This window comes from Phoxinus phoxinus, assembly GCF_949152265.1.
Source record: "Phoxinus phoxinus genome assembly, chromosome: 5".
NCBI lineage: Eukaryota > Metazoa > Chordata > Actinopteri > Cypriniformes > Leuciscidae > Phoxinus > Phoxinus phoxinus.
Genome location: NC_136880.1, coordinates 8,748,439 through 8,770,556, shown reverse-complemented (window position 1 = coordinate 8,770,556; position 22,118 = coordinate 8,748,439).

The window sequence follows — 22,118 nt, the reverse complement described above, 5'->3', positions numbered from 1 at the left end:
ATATGAACCCATGATATTAAATGTTAGTGCATACACACACTAAGTTTTCAGTAACTTCAAGTCGCTGCAGCAGGCCCAAGTCTTTTTTACAGATGGATGGGTCCAGGACCTGGAGATTGTAAAAGTGGGGCAGAAAACTATCGTCCGTTCAAAGGTATCCTAATGTTTTAAGCACCACACTCATCGCACTCTCTCGTCTATCGGCATGTAGCATGCAGTCAGAATTCATGTTAAGATTGCAATTTAGGAGTGTGTGTGTGTTCCCGCTAGAGAGAGAGAGGTGCGGGGGCGGTCGAACTGTGTGTATGTGTGTGTGTGTGTGTGAGAGAGAGAGAAAAGGAGTTTCCGTCCTTAAGCTTTATGCCACTTCTACCGTGAGAACGGCTATTACAGTTTACAACACAGCAGGTAGACGGCATCTTGTACACTGCTTTCTTCCCTCCATGCAATCAAGTCTGGCGCCTTCTGTTTGTGCCGCGGATTCCCAAAATGCTTTGCGTTCACCACTGTTAATACGTCACTGGTGACGTCACATTAGAAATCTCTATTCTCGTGCTCGGCAATGCGTCTGGTAGCATGTTTCCAGTCATTATAGCCAAAAGGGATTGACCGTCACCCTCGCCAAAAAGGCACCAAGCTAAACAAAATACACAACCGGTGGATACTGAGTAGAGTAACCATTCTCTGGGCAAGTACTCACCATTCAAATGCTTGTGTTTGAATTGAGTTTTAGAAAACAGTCTCTTCTGATGTTTGTGGCGTTCAGAGGCCTTGACATTAGCATCCTTGTTTTGACAGGACTCCAGACCTTTTTGCGCCCAGTAAGCCTGCACGTTCTCATCAAATTTGCCCCAGTGAGCTAGCCTGGCTAACGCCAGACCCAATTCTCGTTGAGACTTGGGTCTGGGAACCACATGTGCATTTTCTCGTATTTGAGGCGTGGTTTACGAATGCCCGGCGCCGTTTATTGGGTGCTAAGAATGTCTATCAAATGCGCCTGTACATAGCTCATAGCCAATCGTTTCCATTATACCAGACGACGTATGTAGAGACGCCAAAAGCTACTCTTTTTTCAAAATAAACTTGCGTTCTAAACTACTTAGAACAATATCTAAGGCTGCATCAAAAGGTAGCTTCGCGTGAATCGCGTCTGCTGCCATGTTGAATCCATAGATATAAACAAACTGCTTAGTTGTGTCGCATGTCGTCATCGTCTTGCTGCTCCCTCCCCATTCTGTGATTGGTTCCCTAAACGAGGCGAAAATCTGGTCCATGGTCTCCAGACTGCCTTTTAGCGTGAATAAAATCGCGCTGCGCAAAGGCAGTATGGGGAAACCCAGGCTACCAGTGAGCAGGATCAGTGGATAAAGAATCTGTAGTTGTAGGCGTACATGGTTCAGTCACTGTTTCTGTTGCCACTTCCAACGAGCTAACAGCTTCTCCTGTTTTTTCTTCTTCCTTTTTTTTCTTTTCTTTTTTTAATTGCTGCCATACTTATTTCTTCTTTTGTTTAATGGAGATGTACATTCTTAGTGCATATCGCCACCCAGTGGGCAGATGTGCAATCACTTTTTAATCTGACATTTTTTTATTACCTGAACAAGAATTATAACAATTGATAGTAAGTACTATAAAAATAAAAATTAATACAAATTAATTGAAAAACAGTCTGCACTTGTAAATAATATTGCTGTAATGTTTTTTTTTTTTTAAATGTATAGCCACATTTGTGGGAAGTCACATGCAGTACAGTGTGTATTTTGTTTGTTTTTTTGCTATATAAATATATTATATAGAAAATGTCCAGTAAAATACATAAACAGTTTTGAATGCAGCTCCACAATGTGTGAGATTAGAAAATGTTGGTGTGGCGAGCAGGATGAGACTGAGGACTGTGAGAGAACGGCGCGAGGCCATGATGAAGCTCTGTTGTGTCTTCCGTCTGGTTTGCTAGTCCCGTAAGTAACTTTGTTTCAAGAACTGCAATCTGTGGCAGTTTGTGCAGCAAGTAGATTCTAGAAGAGGCATTTTCTTTCTTATCCTTTTGAAAATAGGCAGCTATGTTTTCCCTCTTCCGGAATGTAAGCTGATAGCAGTGGGAGGTTGGTCGGATAGGAAAACCGCTTTTTTGTAGTAATCTTCCAGTCACAAAAGTTTCTAGTTTTAACATTGATGCCAAGCTATGTCGATTTAGCAGTGTTCTGATTTGCTGAAGTTAAAATTAGGAGATAACATATACAAGCGATAGAGCAAAGTGCAGAGCTGTAAGCACGAGCGTCAGAACAGTAGCTAAGCAGGAAGCTTGGGAAGATGTCAGTGCTGTTACTCATATGAAAAATAACAGGAGTGATTTAAAGTAACAGGAGTGAGTAGGGTCCACTGTTTTGTTGATTTAATACTGTAAAATGTATTAGTTGATATAATGCTATTCACCTGAATTATGAGTTTTAAGGTTGCAATTACTTAAATTGTAGACATTAGTATTAGTTTTACAATGTGAATACCATACTTCCAGGGAGCCAGTCCACCACAAAGTGACTTAAACACTTTGTCTTTCTTATATTTTCTAGAAGATGGAGAGAACCCAAACTATGCAGGTGCCAGAAACACCCTCCCTTTGCGTCCTACGCAGGAAGGATCGAAACACACCCGCAACCCTCTCTTTCCCTAGCCTGGTTCTACCAGACTCTCGTACATTTCATTTGTACAGAGAGTCTGGCCTCTCTCCATTGAAAAGCGTTAACTTCCTTGTAGGCGGGTACTCTGTTGAAGTTTAAAACTATTGGATCTGCCCAGAGCTACTCAGGATCTGCCAATAACCAATCGCTAACTTTTGGTCGTGAAGTATGTCATGCGCCTGAACCGGCCGTAAACACGTATCCGAATGATCAGAGGATTGTGTTTAGAATAAGATGTCTGTCAACGAGAGCTGCAGGTTTTGTTCTTCGAATTTAAGAATTCACCCATGGTTCTCATGCCGCGTGGCCAACCACCCCTCCCCAAAACGTATCTTAATGTTACAGTTGTTGCGGTGTTATGAACAGAGAAGTGTGTACCCAGCGCAGCAGCAGAACGACTAAATTGAGCTCGAGGTAAAAAAAAAAGTGGTGGGTACAAAATGACTCTGACGAAACCTGGTGGGTACGCGTCCCCACCGAAATCGACGCCTATGTTTGACACTAAGGACAGTGATAATATATTCAGTCAACTGTCGAAGCTGGGTCTAATCATTAACAATACGCCACTGCGCTCGGTTCGGATCTGCCGCAAATGCTGTGTAGTGATCAGTGATCGCTCGCATCTTTCTCCGCTGCCATTACTGAACTACAACTCAAACTAACGCATGACATCAACGTCATTGTTCTCAGCCACTCCCTCTGTTCGCTGATTGGACCGGTGAAATTTTGATTTCAGAAAACCAAAGAATACACCACAATCTCAGACCTAGTACTGAAGGAAAATTAAAATTGAGCAGAAGTACGTAGGAGCCAGGCTACTCTTTCCCCCCTTTTTGTCTTAACCCATTCGGACCCTGCGTCCATTACAATGGACATCACATGTCAGCCCTTTTTTTTTTTTTTTTTTTTACTTCTGGAGCATTTCACCTAGTTTAAAGCCTGCAGTCCATGAGATTGGACGTTTGTCATCAAATCAAATGGCAGTAAAGCTCTGCATGTGGTAATTAAAAAAAAAAAAAACTACATTGAAGAGAAGCATGGCAGCACTTCACTCCAAACACAGAAGTAAGCAGCATTTTCTATGGTTTTATTTAAAAAATGTTTTATATATTTGCCAGTATTTTATAGTTTGCATGTAAAATAGAAGGATTGAACTTATTAATTAAAGTTAAAAATCGATTCTAGAATTGCAAGTTTTAAATCAGGATTTTTTTAAATGTGTCTGTCCATTAGAATGTACAGTGGGTTCAAACGTCTGTTACTGAAATCACACGTCCAGTAATGCTAATTGAAATTTCTTATATAAAAAAATCTGTATCACAGTATTAATACATTTTTGAAACTATTTGATATGCAGAATATACAGTTCTTGAAGTGCTTGAATATATAGCTGATGGAAATATCTCAGATGTTGACTTGTGGAGTGATGAGGAAGATGGAAATGCAGATGATGCTAGATCTCCAACAATTGGTGAGTGTAGAATGAAAATTAGGGATAGTTAGTTAGTCAAGATGTTTCATACAATTAGATGTCCCTACATGTATTGAATATTGTTTTATTTGATATACAGTTTCATTTATTTCCTGTAAAAAAAAAAATTACAATATAAAACTTGTATGAAGTTTTTTTGTAAGGGACAGTTTTTGGTAATAATTTCAGGGGAGGACAGAGATGAGCCACCACCAGTAGATGAGATTGAGGCACAGGAAAGTCAGAATCAAGAAGACAGAGAAGATTATGAGCATGAGCATGAGGCAGATGTAGAACCAGTACTTGGTGATGATCCTTTTACAAATATCACAAAATGATATTCAGTGGCGTCGTCACACCCACTTTACCCCAGTAGAAAAAACGTGGGAAAGTCCTACCACTGACCCCCCTGAGTCACTAACACCATACGGCTACTTCAAGCAGTACGTTCCAAGTCAGATGTTTGAGCTGATTACCACAATGACAAATATATATGCAGAACAAAATGGAGTCAGGGGGTATAAACATGCCTCAGCTTCTGAGATTGAAGTAATGCTGTCAACGCCTGCCAATGCTCTAACAATGTTGTCTCTCTCTACATCGTTAAGTCTTTTGGGCCATTTACCTGGATCGGTGTGAGAACGGCACCGATCCCGGCAGGCGTTGACAGCATTACTTTGTTACAAGGTATGTCAGTTAAAGATTCTGAAGGCAGGCCTTTCCCAGAGTATTTGTCATACTCGAAAGCAGCTAATGGACGTGAGAAAGTGAAAAGAGACTGGCTGTTTATTAGCGAATGTAACAAGTAATTGGACTGTGTTTCATGCATTCTCTTTTCTGACGAATTAGAAAAGAAGTCTACAAGTTTCAAAAGGAGTTCCAAATGAAAAAAACAGGGCTTTGTTGGAGAGATTATAAGATGTAACGCTCTTTTTGGCATCTAGAAATTTAGCTTTCAGAGGGGACACCAGTGAGCTTGGTGATGTTCATAATGGAAATTTTTTAGGGTTACACGAGCTGATTGCAAAATATGATTCTGTCATGCGAGAGAATCGAGAAAAAGTTGAAGAATATAGACAGAGAGGGGAACGGCTACCATCTCTCAGGGCGCTCGCAGAATTAATTCATTGAACTGTGTGGAAATCACGTTCTCAACAAAATTCTCGGGGAAAGACTCCCGTCAATATATTTCTCGATAATATGTGATGCAACCCCAGATATATCACATGTTGAGCAGAATGTCCTGCTTCTGAGATACGTGTGTAACGATAATGCACACGGCAAAGGATGGACAATAAACAAACGTTTTATTGAGTTTGTGGAATTTGCAAAAAAGACAGGAAAAGAAATCGCCAGCATGATAGAGAAATCTCTCCAAAGGCACGGAATTGTCCTCACTGACTGCCGTGGACAAGGGTATGATAACGGAAGTAATATGTCGGGAAAAGTTAAGGGTGTGCAAGCCCAAATTATCAAAGTAAATCCTTTGGCCACATTTTCCCCCTGCGCATCACATACACTGAATCTAGTAGGTGTACATGCTGTCCAGTCATGTAAGGAAATGTCAACTTATTTCGGATGTGTCAATCACCTTTACACACTCTTTAGTGCGAGTCCAGACTGGTAGTCTGTGTTAAAGGAAGAGACAGGATGTTTACTCCACCGAGTGAGTGACACACCATGGAGTGCGCGAATTGACGCGGTAAGACCTATTGCTCACCACCTCCCCAGTCTGATTGAAGCAATCGATTGCCTAATATCGTACTGTAAATTATCTAATGAGGCCTTATCAGATGCACGAGGACTGAGAGAATATTTCATGTCATTTACAGCTGTTGTCGTGCACTGTCTGGCTAAAAATACTACAACATATTGAAGATAGTAATTTGCTTCTGCAGAGTGGCAGCCTATCTTTGGATCAGGAAGCAGCAAACATCGAAGGTCTACAGCAGGAAATAATTTATTTGAGAAATAAGTGGGACTCCTTGCTGAAGCTCAAAATATAGAGCTGGTAAGTCCCGCCCCCTCCGTAAAACCCCGCTGGACCTCAAAGTTGAAAAAGCGTCAATGCAAGTGAATGGGAGAAAATAATTATTTTCTGGTCCCGTTTGAATTGTGCCATGAATGTGAACATATGTTGTCTGTGAATTTTTTATATAATCTTTCATGTTACAAGTTTGACAGTATATGGTATGATTCGTCGGCTAGCAGTTGTGGAAAAGACATAACGAGAAAGACTACATGTCGCCTATGTGACGTCACCCCATAAAGTTGACTTACCCGTGATTTTCGCCAACCTCAACGATTTTGTCCTCTCCCTGAAAGAAGGAGGTGAAGTGCACCAAAGACACAGCCATGTCTAGCGGGTGTTGTGGCAAAAATTCATCAAACAAACATCACTGCGTAAGGGAGACTCAGAGTCAAATTATAAAAAATGTGAAGTATTTATTCTTGCAAGAAGGAGCAGTCTAATACACAGCTGTTACCCTGTGCAGAAGAGTGACACACCCCCCGACAGACTGAACTAGCTTTTATCTATAAGTTTCAAGGCCTTCTCCGCAGAGCCTTCCTCCCACAGTAGTTTTCCATTCAGTAATTTTCCATAGACAAGGAAGCCATAACACTAGTTTCGATTCGTCACTAGAGCCAACTCCTAAGCCCTCCTTCACCAAATGGCCTTCTGACATCTAGGTCAGAGGTCCTTGTTCGTCTGTTCTCTGGAGTGTCTCTCCCTTCTGCCTCCCCAGGTACATAAAAAGAATCTTTTCTCACTACAAGTGAGAGTCACACATGTGACATTCTTTGAATCATCTATATTTTACTAAAGATCAATGAATATCATAAAACCGCCACTACAACTCCTCACTTTTTATCATTATTAATCAAACATAATAATAATAATAACAACAATAATAAATGCAAGTTCAAGTCATTACATCACACATCATAAAAGATCACTCTCCTTGAACCTGTGAAGAAAAAGAGTTTAGGATGAAGAAAGCATAAGGCTGTTTTTTGTTGGGGTAAGACCCATACTTATTTAGCAAGCAAGTAAACATGTTTACTAATGCCGGGCTGAACGGAAAATCGCTGTTTTCGCGCTCTCGAAACTTCGAACCCTCAGTCACACTAGTAAGGAATAAATAGTTATAGTTATAGTAGGAAAACAAACAATGCAATAAAATGCAAATGGTAAAAGCATTAAAAATTAAAAAATATAAAAAAACCTCCTTTACATATCAATCGTTCTCAAAAAGAAACGAAAACATCAACACATTTAACTGTAATCTCTACTTGAATTACCTGCATAATTTTGTTCATAATCATCATCATTCGGATAGACTGTCATTTTCAATTGAACAGACATTCCAGTTTTCTCACATTCACCCATGAATAACAAAATTATCAGCATAACACATACAATCATAACTCCTGCACATTCAACAATTTCCCCATATTTTGTTCTTTTACCTTTAACTTTTAATTCAATCAGGCAGTGGTTCTACTTAATAAGCTTCAACAATAATCCCTATAATTAAATTAATTAATGGATCTTCTCTTCCTCAAAACATTTGCCTTAAATATTTTCTAATTAATCAGTAACCAATCAAATCATTTGTCATATACCAATATCAATACTAAGCTCTATTTCAATATAATCAGATAAAATCCTCAAAATCATCACAAAAACACATTCTTAAACCATTAGATTGGCCAACATCCTCCTCCAGGCGTGTTGATCACCTCGTTTGCCCCATGGACTAATGAGATCAGCACCGCACCCCCAATGGAATGAACCACTTCCTGCTTGCTGTCACCTGTGAATGGAGACTTTAAGTATTTTGTTAGTGAACGCTTGTCTTTCCCTCTCATCCCTTTTGGTGTGACCTGTGGAATTTTCACCATCTGTTTACAAACTGAAACATATTATCATTAGACATTTCTTGCTTAAAGGAACACTTCACCTCTGGAAAGATGAATGTGTATTTAAAATGGGTCATTTATGTAGAAGAAATGTGAAATTATTTTTGAATTTGGAGCCTTCTAGACTGAGAAAAGCCAGAAAATGTATTTTTGGCTTATGGGGATGAAAGACAACAACTCCCAGAATGCACTTGCTTCGCTGCCCTAGTAGGCCACGCCTACCGGTAAGAGATCGCAGTAAACAACAAGGCTATGCTACTAGTGAGTCTCCGTGAGTCTGCCCAGTATTCTGATGTCGCCCAAAATGTCCAGGATTCGGCTTTTGCGTTCTACAGTCGCCATTCATCATGTTTACTGTGACGAGCAGGAACGAGACTGACGGCCGCGGAGAACGATGCGAGCCCGGTGGCGTGATTACTGATGAGTGGCGCCGGCGCCTGTGAGACGCACCGGTCTCGTATCTCTCACGGAGGAGCGGGAATTTTCCTAGCAATGTTAAAACGCACATCAAACGATCACTTGTTTAGCGTTCATGTAAACACTACATTCAGATTCACCAATCGGAATGAATTCAGTTAGATTGAAACAAAAGGTGTGCATGTAAACTAACGTTATGAATGCGACTGCAGAAAGCAAAAGCCGAATCCTGGACATTTTGGACGATCTCGACGGCCGGACATGTCCGGGAAAAAGAGGATGGTCACCGCTACTACTCAGCTTTCTCCACAGAATAAGAAACTGTTAGCTTTAGCTTCCAAATAAAGAATGGCTGACACTATGTACATTCTGTGAGTGAGATCCCTCTATGGGCGTGTTGAAAACATGCGGAACAGCGCCTTCTACTGGATAAATGATGAGCTAGTGTTTGTAGTCTTACCCTTATTCAAAGAAATTTGACTTCCTGCTTTTTATGACGCAAATTGACGATTTTTGCGTCATAAAAAGCAGGAAGTGGAACACTTAAATCCTTATTTCTCCCATCTCAGGGGAAAATAAGGGAATAAACCATGACCATTAGAAAATGTGACTGGGTTTCTAAAGATACAAAGTCTAATGCAAATGGGTGAAGTGTTCCTTTAATAAAGTCGAAGTCCTTTTCCCCTGAAAAACACTTTGCTTACGTTAACAAGTCAGTATTCATACATTTGGAAACAGAATCAGTTCAGCTTGATGCAATCCTCCTGACATTCCGCAAAAGGAAAATTTTAGGTTAAGGTGTAGCACCTTTCTGCCACAATAATAACCCAGACCAGGACAGTTAGCAAAATTCATCCATAGCCATTATTTCATTTGGGCACATTTTGCCCCGTCTCCCAATCCTGCTCTGTAAAGAAAAAAACAAATTTCGAGGTTATTGTCAGATAGTAAAGTACGTGCTGCCACGGCCTTCGATGTCCTGGCGTAACCTGTTGAAAACAATCCAGACAGCAATTTTGTTAGGCAGAAGACTGGCTTCTTTCAGGGCTTTTACCCAATTACCCTATAGTGTTCTCCCAACATTTATTCCATAAAGAATATAAAACCTAAAGCATCCCCCTTTTGATGGTCGACACAACTCGATCATCAATTTAACATAACATTTAACATAGTGTCTTCGATAAAGTCTGCCATCAACACCAACCCAAACGTTGTCCCTCAGACAAACTTGTTCCAGACATCTTTCTCTGCCTCTGAAACAAAAATATTACATTCTTCACTTAAAGCCACAATTTCATTTCCTTATCGAAGTATTTGAAGGGCAACGGCCCATCTCACAGCGTATCCTGCTTTTTCAGGTCTGTTGTTTTGTCTCACAACTCAGTCCTCTTCAACCATTTTAAAGTCATCAATAGTTTATCAGGTCAGGTCGTGCTGTACAGACTTGGTCAATGTCAGTCAAAAAAAACAAAAACATTCTCCTCTTGTTTACGATAATAATAAATTGCTCTTTGGATAATTTCATATTGACTTAGCCAATGTGTCACATCTTTGTTGTTGCTGTCAAATCTATAACATCTTCTTTTATTTCAACCCATGATCTACAACTCCACAATTCCAATTTATATAAATACCTAAACTTATCCAAAAGTAATTCAAATCCACATCATAAATGACAAAAGTAATTACTACCAGACGGAGCGTGATCTTAAAGCTCATCCCATGTTCTCTATCATCTTCTCATCAGATTCACTCAGCATTTGCCTTCTTTACAATTTGTCACTTGCCTTAACACATCTGTAATGAAAAAACACTCTCCAGAGGTTAAAGACACAATATACTCACTATTCAGGCGGAATAGCTGCCCTACACTTAACACCTACAAGACATAAAGTGCTGTCACCATCACACACACTCATGCTAGACACACATACAGCATGTTAACTGCTCATTTACAATGTTCGCTTTTTTTATATTAACTCTAAAAGTATAATATTTAAGGTTTAAATAAGATTTAAACTTCACATCTTTCTGTAGCTTTTATATAATTTTACATGGCCTCTAAAACCGTTTCAAATGTTCTATCTGTTCATTATTCATTTTTCTTTAGAAAAGTCAACTGGGTTGTTTTGGTTTATTATCATTATTTTGTTTAAACTTGCCTTACCAGGCCTGATAACAGAAAGACAAACAGCGTCCCAATCCCTTCCTCCACTCAGCAGTCTCTCTTACACACAAATAATCTTTTCAAACAGCCTCCTAAGACTGAAACTTAATTAATCATAGAACCCTTAATAGTTCATAAATGTCAATATACAAATGTTTAACTCAAATTAGAACCATTACAATAATCTAAAATACATTATGCTATGAGTATTTATAAGGTTATCTTTAGTTTGAATACTTGTATAAATTCTCAATTCACCTTTGTTATCCAAACTCTTACAAAAACTGCCTTAATCTTTAACCAGCACCATGTCTAACCTTCAGGAGTTAAAACCATCTTATAGACATATTAGTTCAAAATCAACACATCTATAATTTTCCTTGCCCATAAGGCCACATGTTCCTGATATAAATTAATAAGTTTTGTTACTGTCTCCCCAACAAATAATGACAATCAGATGGTCTCAGCTGGCTCTTGAAAGCACACTTCCCATCAGCTCTTTATCTATAATTTCCATCAGACTTGTCACAATTGAAAACAAGCCATACAGTGAATTGCGAGGGGGGGTTTTCTCTGGTGAGTGGTATAGAGGAACTCACATTTTCTCGGTCAAACAATGCTCTGCTGACCCCACAATGCTCTGCTGACCCCAGTTGGCCTCTAGTAGTCAGCGCTCAACTCTCATACCTTTCTCACATATTAACACCTCCATCCGGAGATGCAGTGTCCGGGACCCCCTGCGTTAGGCTGTCTCCTGGCCAGGAAAATCATCCCGTCTTTGAGTAGTCACGTACCCACTGGTGACCCGCTCGCATCACACAATCAGTTTCTTCCACAGAACTCAGCTGTTTTTCTGGAGCTTAGGAAAGGCACATTCAAGAGTCACCTCCATCTGGACTGCCTCTAGTGTTAAGGGAGACAGGTTAATAACAACAGTATTTAATAACAAATCTGTTAGACCTGTCCGAATCAACAAAATCTCAGTGAACTTTATTCACATCCATCTATTCAGTGTACATCTATAGCATGGTCATAGGTCCTGTGTCATGGTGAAGGCTAAGATCAGACAAATACGTTACTGGTCCTAAAATAACAAGTACAAAAATGTCACTTCTGTCATTCAGGTCTACATTATTATTTTAAAGACTTCTTTAAAGTCATTCAGTTTTACAAATCTAAAATATTTAAGTACAAATTGCCCTCTGAATGGCAATGATTTCCCTTAACATGATTTCTTTTAACATCTGTGTCTATAATTTTCAACTGTAAATAGCTTATCGCCATGACAGGCTAAGGTAACAGCCTTCTGACATTGAATGAGAGAGAGACTCTGAGACCTTCAAGACTGGCACACTGTTTCTCATACTAAACATTCTCTACTTTAGCTACTTTATCTTTTAATTCTAGCCCAGTTTAAGACATCTTTGCCAGCAATTACATACGTTTTCGAAATAAAAATAATTTTATAGTTGTCTTTTGCCCATACATCATGGAATTTAGACATAAAAAAAAAAATTCCACTCATATGAGTCTGCCACACTGGCAGTTTCAGTCAAGTCCCAAAGCTTATCTTTTGAAACCAAAACATCAGCTTCTTCCTTCATGGTCAATTTCCAAGCTGTTTGTTTAATCAGATCCATTTCTACAAAATTGTTTTTACATTTAGCAACCCAGTGCTACTTCTACTTATTTGATCTTAAATACAAATAGATATTCTAGTTCTCAATAACGTTTCATTATAACATCTCAATTTTAGTTGTCAGATTCTCAATTACAATCTGCAAAAAAAAAAAAAAATGTTTAAGCGTTTCATTAAAAGACAATCATCTTTTTAGTTACCTTTACTTTTACAAATATTTTTCTTATCTGTAATTTTACATTTACTGGTACTTTAGTTATTTTCCTTTTAAAAGGATTTCCTTACGACTTAAATCTTTCAACTTTCTTTTCTCTTTCAATCTACTTACGACTTCCATCTATCAACTTTCCTTTTTTTCCTTTCAATTACTTACCACTGCATTCACATTCTTAGTTCTTTCTCAGACGAAAACTTTAATATCGTCTTCAAATCCTGTTCTACTTTCAAACCCACATTAATACACGTCACTTTCACATTCCATCAACTTTCTTTTCCACCTTTCTGAGTGGGCATTTACAGTTACTGCTAAATGCAGCTGACCACAATTAAAACATTCTCTGTCCCCTTCTAACAGCTCCAACTTACTGCACACACTTGAAGCAGTGTTTTCCAATTCAGGAATGTAAACAGAGCTGATAAGCAGTTCTCTGTTCCTCTTACAGTCCACCAGTGGCGGATTCAGTCACACTAGCCAAATCATAATTTTCATCATTATTGGCAGAACATTAATTTTCTGCACGGAAATGCATAAATTGTTTTAACAAAGTTTTCACAAAGTTTCTGTTTAACTTTAACACTTGTCCAGGGAAATTATCCCCGATCCATAATTTCCTTTATAAAACAGACAATGTCTTTTTTCCCCTCAATGACTTAATATCAACAAAATATCCGACATTTTACATTATTGAATTTCAAAATCTGTCTTTACATCTCTCTAATTCGGTATTATCATCAACAACACTGATTACAATAGCAAGTACACATTTAACATCCGGAAGCCGGGCTGAATAAGCACGCGCTGTTGCTGTACTCTCAGCATAGCTGGAGTCTTTAGGTTTAAAAGATAATGGTTGTCAAACCAAAAATAAACATAATTTCACTCTTTATTTTACCATTAAAATATAGAATTGTTCCCCATTTTGCTTAATGAAACATTCATTATCTTTATATCATGTTAATCCCTGTTAATCATACTCAATACCTTATTATTATTAATCTGAACCTCACTTTTCATACCATTTCTTAATCTGACTTAACAGCCGTTCAAAAATAGTTCCATAAATTTTATCAGAAATGTTATTTTCATAACATACATTTTCTACAGTTGTTTTCTTCTCAAAATGGTTAGTCTGCACTCTGCAGATTCAACAAGTATTATCATTACTGTCTCTGTCCCACTTATCTCTACTGTTTTTACAGAAACCAAAATATCATATTACTCAAATCTCAATCCTTCACAAAGACAGCCTTATTGCTGCTTGCTACTTCAACTCTTGTTACAAAAAAAAAAATCTTCTGACATCTAATGTCATGCATCCATCTAATGGATGAAAAATAAAAACCTTTCATCAGTTATGTTCAATCTTACTATATGGAAATACATTCTACATCGATTCCGTTCTCTTTTATCTGCTTCAAGCCAACAACTCATTGTCTTTTCACACTTTTACACACGTTGAACGCAGGCACAACAACTTTTGTTTCTCACTGCCCTGTTCAACTGATTCCAGCACCATCTTTAATCTTGTGGCGCTCAATATCATACATTTCTGCCCTTAATTTTATCTCATTTGACAAAACACCGGTGTACCAAATTTCGCAAGCTTGCTTTTGAAACATCCCCATACTTTGGCTGTTTCACTGTCTTCTGTGGATTTTCCTTTGCGCGCGTTCTCTTTATTTGTCAGACGTCTCTGAAACAAACCCGATCTTTTCTTTTAACCCAAGTCGGTTGGGTTGCACTATCAGTGCCCTAATTATGGTTCACCCAAAAATCTGTTACGATTGTCTTGGTTCCCCCTAATTAGTCTCAGCACCCAAAAATAGTTCGCTCCGTGGTGGAACAATTAATTTTCAGGTACCTATCTGTGTGAAATGTCTTGGTCTGCCACAGTTCTCAATTAATTCCAGATTATTTATCTGCTTGAAATATCTTGTTCTGTCACAGACCTCAATTAATTTCAGATTACGTACCACAGAAAACAGCCCTCAGCCAATATGGTTCAATTTCACTCTTCCCCCAATTAAACTTAATTTAATTATACCTTACCCAGAGATATGTTGTTCGGAGCCACCTGAGTTCTTTTGATTCCAGTGGTCGATCCTCCCGGGGCTCTGACATCGGCCGGCCTCTCTCTCTCAAGTTTACGAGGTAGAGCTGGAACTTACTCAGTCCAGGTGGCCAAACACCGTCCGATCTCAGGTCCAGGAGGCATCGTCCAAGGAATCCCACTATTCTGACACCAAATTGTTGTGGCAAAAATTCATCAAACAAACATCACTGCGTAAGGGAGACTCAGAGTCAAATTATAAAAAATGTGAAGTATTTATTCTTGCAAGAAGGAGCAGTCTAATACACAGCTGTTACCCTGTGCAGAAGAGTGACACACCCCCCGACAGACTGAACTAGCTTTTATCTATAAGTTTCAAGGCCTTCTCCGCAGAGCCTTCCTCCCAGAGTAGTTTTCCATTCAGTAATTTCCATTCAGCCTCCCCAGGTACATAAAAAGAATCTTTTCTCACTACAAGTGAGAGTCACACATGTGACATTCTTTGAATCATCTATATTTTACTAAAGATCAATGAATATCATAAAACCGCCACTACACGGGATCCGTGAGCTAGAGCCGTGAGCTAGTGGTGTTGACGTTTCAAACGCGTCGAAAGCAGCGAAGAGTTGTAGTCCACAAAGTGCTCTAACACAAAGTCTACCCGTATCAAACTTCTACCCGCTAAATTGTAGCATTCTTCACACGAAAGATTATATAAAAAATTCACAGACAACATATGTTCACATTCATGGCACAATTCAAACGGGACCAGAAAATAATTATTTTCTCCCATTCACTTGCATTGACGCTTTTTCAACTTTGAGGTCCAGCGGGGTTTTACGGAGGGGCGGGACTTACCAGCTCTATAGTGGATGCAATCGGTATCCCACCTGAGTTCCCCCACAGCAGGCAAAGAAAGCGCCAGCGCACTGAAGAAAGGTCAGATGCACAGGAGACTCCTGATGTATGTAACATTTAGGAATTCTGTGTATTATATTGCAGTGGACTTTATCATTGCACAGCTGACTTCCAGATTTTAGTTAATCAGGGACATCTGCGATGATTTCAAGGGAATACTCAAGTTCCAGCAGTTGAGTGAGGAGGATTTTAAAGGACAAGTTCGGTATTTTACACTTAAAGCCCTGTTTTCAGATAGTTTCTGATTAAATAGAATGGTTAAGATTGAAATTTGGATACATGCTGCTGGCCCGAGAATTTTCGGTTTCTGTGTTAGCACCAGTTAAAACAGTTAATAGAACGATATAATATTCGTAAATTACAATTAATCTTTTTTACAACAGAATTGATATGACACCTAAAGGAGAGTTGTGAGTCAAGCCAAAGGCCCAGATATTTAAGTTAATCAACTTGTACAAGTTGAGTATCGTATAAGAATTTGAGTGAAAGACTGTTATCATGCTTCGGTGTAGCTGATCTGGTGGGGAACAATATACTATATAACTTTTTTTTCTTATTCAATAGAAGATGGTTGGATTGGAACCAAAGTTGAATAGCATTAAAGTTAGATTGCAATGAGGATTTAATCTTAGAGACAGACACATTAGATGTGTAAATCACTGTGTCATCTGCATTTAAATGGATTCAACAGTCTGAGCAAATTAGAGGAAGATCATTGATAAATAAAGAAAATAGAAGAGGCCCTAAGGAAGAGCCTTGAGGGACCCCCTTCTCCATTATTAAGGACTGTGATACACAACCATTAACATAGACACACTGACGTCTACAGTGAAGATAAGAATTAAACCAAAGAAGCGAGTGTTTAAGAAAGACCTATAGCATATAATTTGTCAAGAAGCATATAGTGATCGACTATATCAAAGGCCTTAGTGAGATCTATAAATATTGCACCAGTTAACATGTTATTGTCTTGAGAAGATGAAACATCATTGGTAAATTTTAGAAGTTTGGTCTGAAACCAGATTGATTTGGTGACAAAATAGAGAATTCATTAATATATTTGAATAATTGACCCTTCGCAAAACCCCGCCCTCGAACGGTTCTCGTCCAATCCTAGCTCAGCAACTGTAACTAAGGAGAAGGACCTCCGTCAAACATTGCGATTTCAGCAAGATAGTGAAATGACGCACCTATGGCAGTGAGGTCTGCACGAGCTTAAAACTTAAGCCCGAACTCGGCCCGTACCCGAAATAATTTAACCTGACCCGACCTGAACATTACGGTTATATTTTAAGCCGGACCCGAGGTCCGTTTCTCACCTTTTTATTTTCTTTTTCTTTTTCTTTTGCTGTATTTTATGATTGCTTGCAACTATAATGAAAAAATAGGCTACATGTAGCCTACAAACACCGTTTCACTACGGCACTGCGGCCCCTCATCAGTCAGCAAACAAGAGAAAAAAAGAGACAAAGCACTTACTAATTACGAAACTTGTGAACATGTGGTTGAACAGGTACACAGTCACAAATTCCTCTGGAACTCAAGCATTAAACTTCAAAACAAAGTTTGCGCAGTTGCACAACTATTTACACAAATATATCCTTCTCAGTAGGCTGAGTTATGAATGAAGAGAACAGCATCGAGAGTTGATGGTTTCAGCGCGTCCTCTGATTGCAGTGTTGTGACTGAAATAGCGCGCACGGGAGCACATGCGCAAAACAGTTTTGTAAAATGATATATGATCAAATAAAAATGATTGATATATAATTTTGTGCATGTGCTCCCGTGCACTATTCTGTCTATACTTTCTGTCGTGCCCTGGAGGATATGTCGCTGCATTACTCCAAAACCAATCACTTAATGTATGGAGCTCAACCCAGCCATGGCTATGTTCTCAATTGTTTGACGGGCGTAGTAACAATAACTAAGGGGGGTGGCTTTTGCGAACGGTCAATTGTTTAAATATTAGTTTTTCAAACACTTTTGCTATACTACTAATGATAGAAATAGGTCTGTAGTTGTTAATATCAAGTGCATCGCCACCCTTATGTATTGGTGTAACTCTGGCAGATTTCCACATTAATGGAACCACAGAGGTGGATAAAGATAAATTAAATAAATCTGATAAAAGAAATGCCAGTACATGAGACGCAAGCTTAATAAACTTAATTTCCAGACCATCTGGATCAGTACTATTACCTGACTTTAGTTCAGGGATTGCCTGTTGAACGTCAGTAGGATTTGGGAAGTATCTCAACAATGAGAGGTAAATGTTGTTTGGTGTCATATTAAAGAGGGGTTTGTGCTCTTTAAAACAAAGTAGCCTATACTTGCAATTGTAAACTGTAGTTTTTCTGCTGTCTGGTTCATTGAAAAAAAATTAAAAAAATACTTTTTAGAATTAGCAGTATTCTAAATCCACATTCTATTGGGTTCTAAATTGTTAACTAGCTTTTATGACATGGAGCACATTGTCCATCTAGAAATCCTACTCTTCAAGAATACAGGACTAAATAACCAAAATGGATCCTTACTAAGTGTACTTTTAATAACTTCCAAATAATTGTAATCATCTCTCTCCTAATGTATAGTCAAGCCAGGTTGAGTTAGCAGTGGAGGAGAGAGACAGGGAGGAACAGGCTGTAGACTACTTTGCCCGTCCTGAGTGTAACCCCGTGTCATTAACTCGGGTAACTAATATTAATAATTAGTATTCTTTTATTTATATCACTATAAACTAATAGTAAGAAAAGAAGAACATGAAGTAGAATTTATTTATTTTATTATAAATAATCCAAAACATAGATAAGTTGAACTGAATCCTTATTGGTGAGGTGAAAGGTTAGCTCCGCCTCTGTTGGGGGTTTTTCAGAAGATCGCGTACAAGAAAAAAAGTATTAGGCCTCGTTCACACTGCAAGTCTTAATGCTCAATTCTGATTTTTTGCTCAGATCCGATTTTTGGTTTGGTTGTTCACATTACCTTTTAAAATGTGGCCTATATCTGATTCCAGTGTGAACTGTTTGCATGTTTCAAACTAACCCGCATGCGCAAAAGAACAATAACAATGACATCATTCGCAGCACGCTGTTGCACTAATGGTCGTGTGGTTATGGAGGAAGTAAGCATTTTCGCTTTTATTTTCTAAATGTCTGTGTAATGGAAGCCGTAAAATTAATGAGCAGGTGCTGAGGAGGAGAAGAACGAAGAGAAAGAAAGCAAAATTGGCTATTTTGGCCTTTTGCGGGTTTATGGCTGCAAATTCAATACAGAGGTCTGTGTGGATGCGTAGACGAAGCCAGGAGTGGTGGGAATGTGATGTTAATAGTTTCACTGAGACGATGTTTTTTGAAAACTTTAGGATATCGAGGGCAACTTTTAATTATCTTTGTCAGCGCCTCTCCTCAAGACTCCTACGGCAGGACACTCAATTTAGGCGACCCATCTCCGTGCGGAAACGTGTAGGAGTTGGGCTGTATTGGCTGGCAACGGGGGTCAGTTACCGCACGATGGGTAACCTGTTTGGCATTGCTAGGTCTTCTGTGTGCGCGATTGTGCACGAATTTTGCAAGGCCGTGCGCCAAGTCCTCATGCCCGAGTTCATAAAACTGCCCGAAGGAGATGCGCTCCGGGAGGTCCTACAAGGCTTCCAAATGAGGTGTGGTTTTCCACAGTGCGCTGGAGCAATTGACGGGAGTCATATCCCCATCATTGCCCCAGAAGAAAATCACGTCGACTACTTCAATCGCAAAGGATGGCATTCTGTCCTTCTGCAGGGAGTTGTAGATCATCAGTTCTGGTAAGCCTGCTACATTTATGAAATAATCGTTTCTGGAATTTTTTCTTACTTTACTAGTGCTAGCCGTCATTGAGTGAAAAGTCTGATTTAGGTTTATAAAATAGTTCAATAATGCTGCCTTGTGATACAATTATGTGGTATGGCTATGGCAAGCCACTTTAACATTTAATCATTTAAACCTACTAGTCTCTATTTTCTTGATAGCACTTAATATTTAGATATTAGTATCTATTCCATTAAGTAGTATTACTTATTCATTAGCTAAATAAATACGTACTAGTACTTAATGGAATAGATACTAGTATCTAAAAAATAAGTAGGCCTACTTAGTAGAATGAAAATTTAGACTAGTGGGGTTAAATTATTAAATGTTAAAACGATTTGTCATAGTCGGTAGCCCTATATTAAAATATGATATCCCCTTTGTGTTTACAGTAACCATCTGTTTGTTTTGCAATCCCCTACTGATCATTTCAAACTTAGCCTTTATTTAAATGTTTCACAGTGCAATAATAACTGATTTGTGTTCCTTTTCATAATTGTTTACATGGACAAAATTATAAAATAACACATCACATGTCCCCATAACAGTTTCACCAACATCTACACGCGATGGCCTGGAAGTGTCCATGACGCCAGGGTTCTAAGGAATTCCTGTGTCTTTGCAATGGCAGAGAGAGGGGAGCTTTTTCCACCAGTAAGTTGTTCTATCACAATCATGCACACATGTACACACACACACACACAAATCCTATTTGGAAACAGTACCATCTTAGTATAAAGGAGATTAAAATGTTTAGAGAAACATATTATAACATCTAATAAATTCAAATTCTCTTATTTTCCATCGCCAAAGGACACAGTGGAGATCAACGGTGTCCAAGTACCGATCATGCTGCTTGGTGACCCGGCATACCCCATGCGGAGCTGGCTTATTAAAGGGTGCGCTGACACAGGGAACCTGACAGAGCAGCAACGGTACTTTAACGAGCGACACAGCAAAGCCAGGGTGACTGTGGAATGTGCATTCGGCCGATTGAAGGGGCGGTGGAGAGGCCTGGGGAAACGGCTGGATGTGGACATCTCCACTGTCCCTACCATCATAAGTGCATGCTGCACTCTCCACAATGTGTGTGAGAAGCATGGTGAGGCCTATGAGGGACCTGCTCGAAATATTCTTCAGGACAACAGGATAGCAGAAGGAGGGGCACAAGATGCTGCTGAGCCAACAAGAGTCAGAGGCACTGACAGAGTTTTTTTACAGCCAACACTGATTCACAAAATAAACTTTAATTGACAATGTTTAAACATAACATTCTCAAAGCGTGGAGTAACACATTTTTTTTTCAATACTAATGATGAAATGGTCAGTTTTGTTCTGACAAAATAAATAAAAATGAAATGCATCCCTGTAAAATTAGTTGTGCAGGTGTATGTAAACAAATTGTCCCTATAAAATTTTTCAAAAAATGTTCCACACAAGATTTTTTCTCAGCTAAAAAATAAGAAAACCTGCTAACTTCAATGTTCTACTTTGAATAATTACTCTGAAAATGTTCATGTTCAAAATAAAAATTATTCTGCTATAGTGCAAGTCTCTGTCGGTTTAATAACACTACATAACATTCAAACTGTAACCTGAAATCAAACTGTCAAATATAATCTGACCTGTAATTAACCTTAATAATAATACAAACTTTATTTCTAAAGCACATTTAAATCACATTTTTTGATGGACAGACTTTGCATAGATTGACCAACAATACTGAAAGCAATTCACAATATCGTGATCTGATTTACTTGTCCTGGTCCTCTGGAGGTCGGTAGAATGGTGGATGTCCTGAGGCCTGGCTGAAGGGCTGCTGAGCTGGACCTTGAGGGTGTGCTGACACCTGGCTGAAGGACTGAGGTATATCTGGAGAATGTGCAGGGGGATGGTTGAAAGGTTGAGCCAGATCTTGCAGAAAAGATAGAGGCTGGTTGGTTGTCTCGTTACATGGTGGAGGCTGAGGTGAACCCATGCTAAAATTCGGGGGCTGAGTAAAGTTGTAAAAGGTAGGCTGAGGCGGCAGTTGTCCTGGGTTGTACTGTGAGGGCTGGACTGGTGCCTGGTGCCTGGTAGAAAGGTGGACATGGGGAATTTTTCTTGCAAAAAACTGTGTGAACATTTAACTGATGATTGTCTTGGCTTTGTTTTTCCAAGGCCGGGTTTTTTTTGTTTCTTGTTTTATTTCTCTTTTGTGAGTTCTGAATTGCTGCTGTGACCGTGAATTCTGTCCTGGCTGAGGATCCTTATCCCAGTTTGGACTTGCGAGCCATCCCATATTTTCGTACCTGGAAACAGAGCAAAAGAGTTGTGAGAGTTGCGAGAAAGAGTTTTCTGATTGGTAGGACAGAACTGCACACATTACGTTTTTTTTCCGTTTTCCTGGATTTCCCTGAGGACAAAGTTTCCTTTTTTCTCTTCATGGACTGAACTCTTTAATTCATTTTGATGAACATTCCTATTCAACATTTTTTTTTAAATTTGAAAACAAAACATTGAACTTGAAATTGAGAAACTGAGGTTACATTTCATAACTGTACTGTTTTTCATTTATTTGAAATATTGTGTACGGTTATCTATTTGTTTTTATTTTGTTTTCTTTCATTATTTCAATTGGAAAAAGATACAACTCATGCAGAAGAACAAGTAGAAGGAAGAAAATACACTTACCTTTAATTTAAGTAGCTCCATTCCAGTGGTCTGAGTGATTTAATTTATTTTATTGTTTTTTTCTATCATCTTTGCTAATTTTTGCTTCAGTGAGTCGTTCCAATTCTTCTGATTCTGGT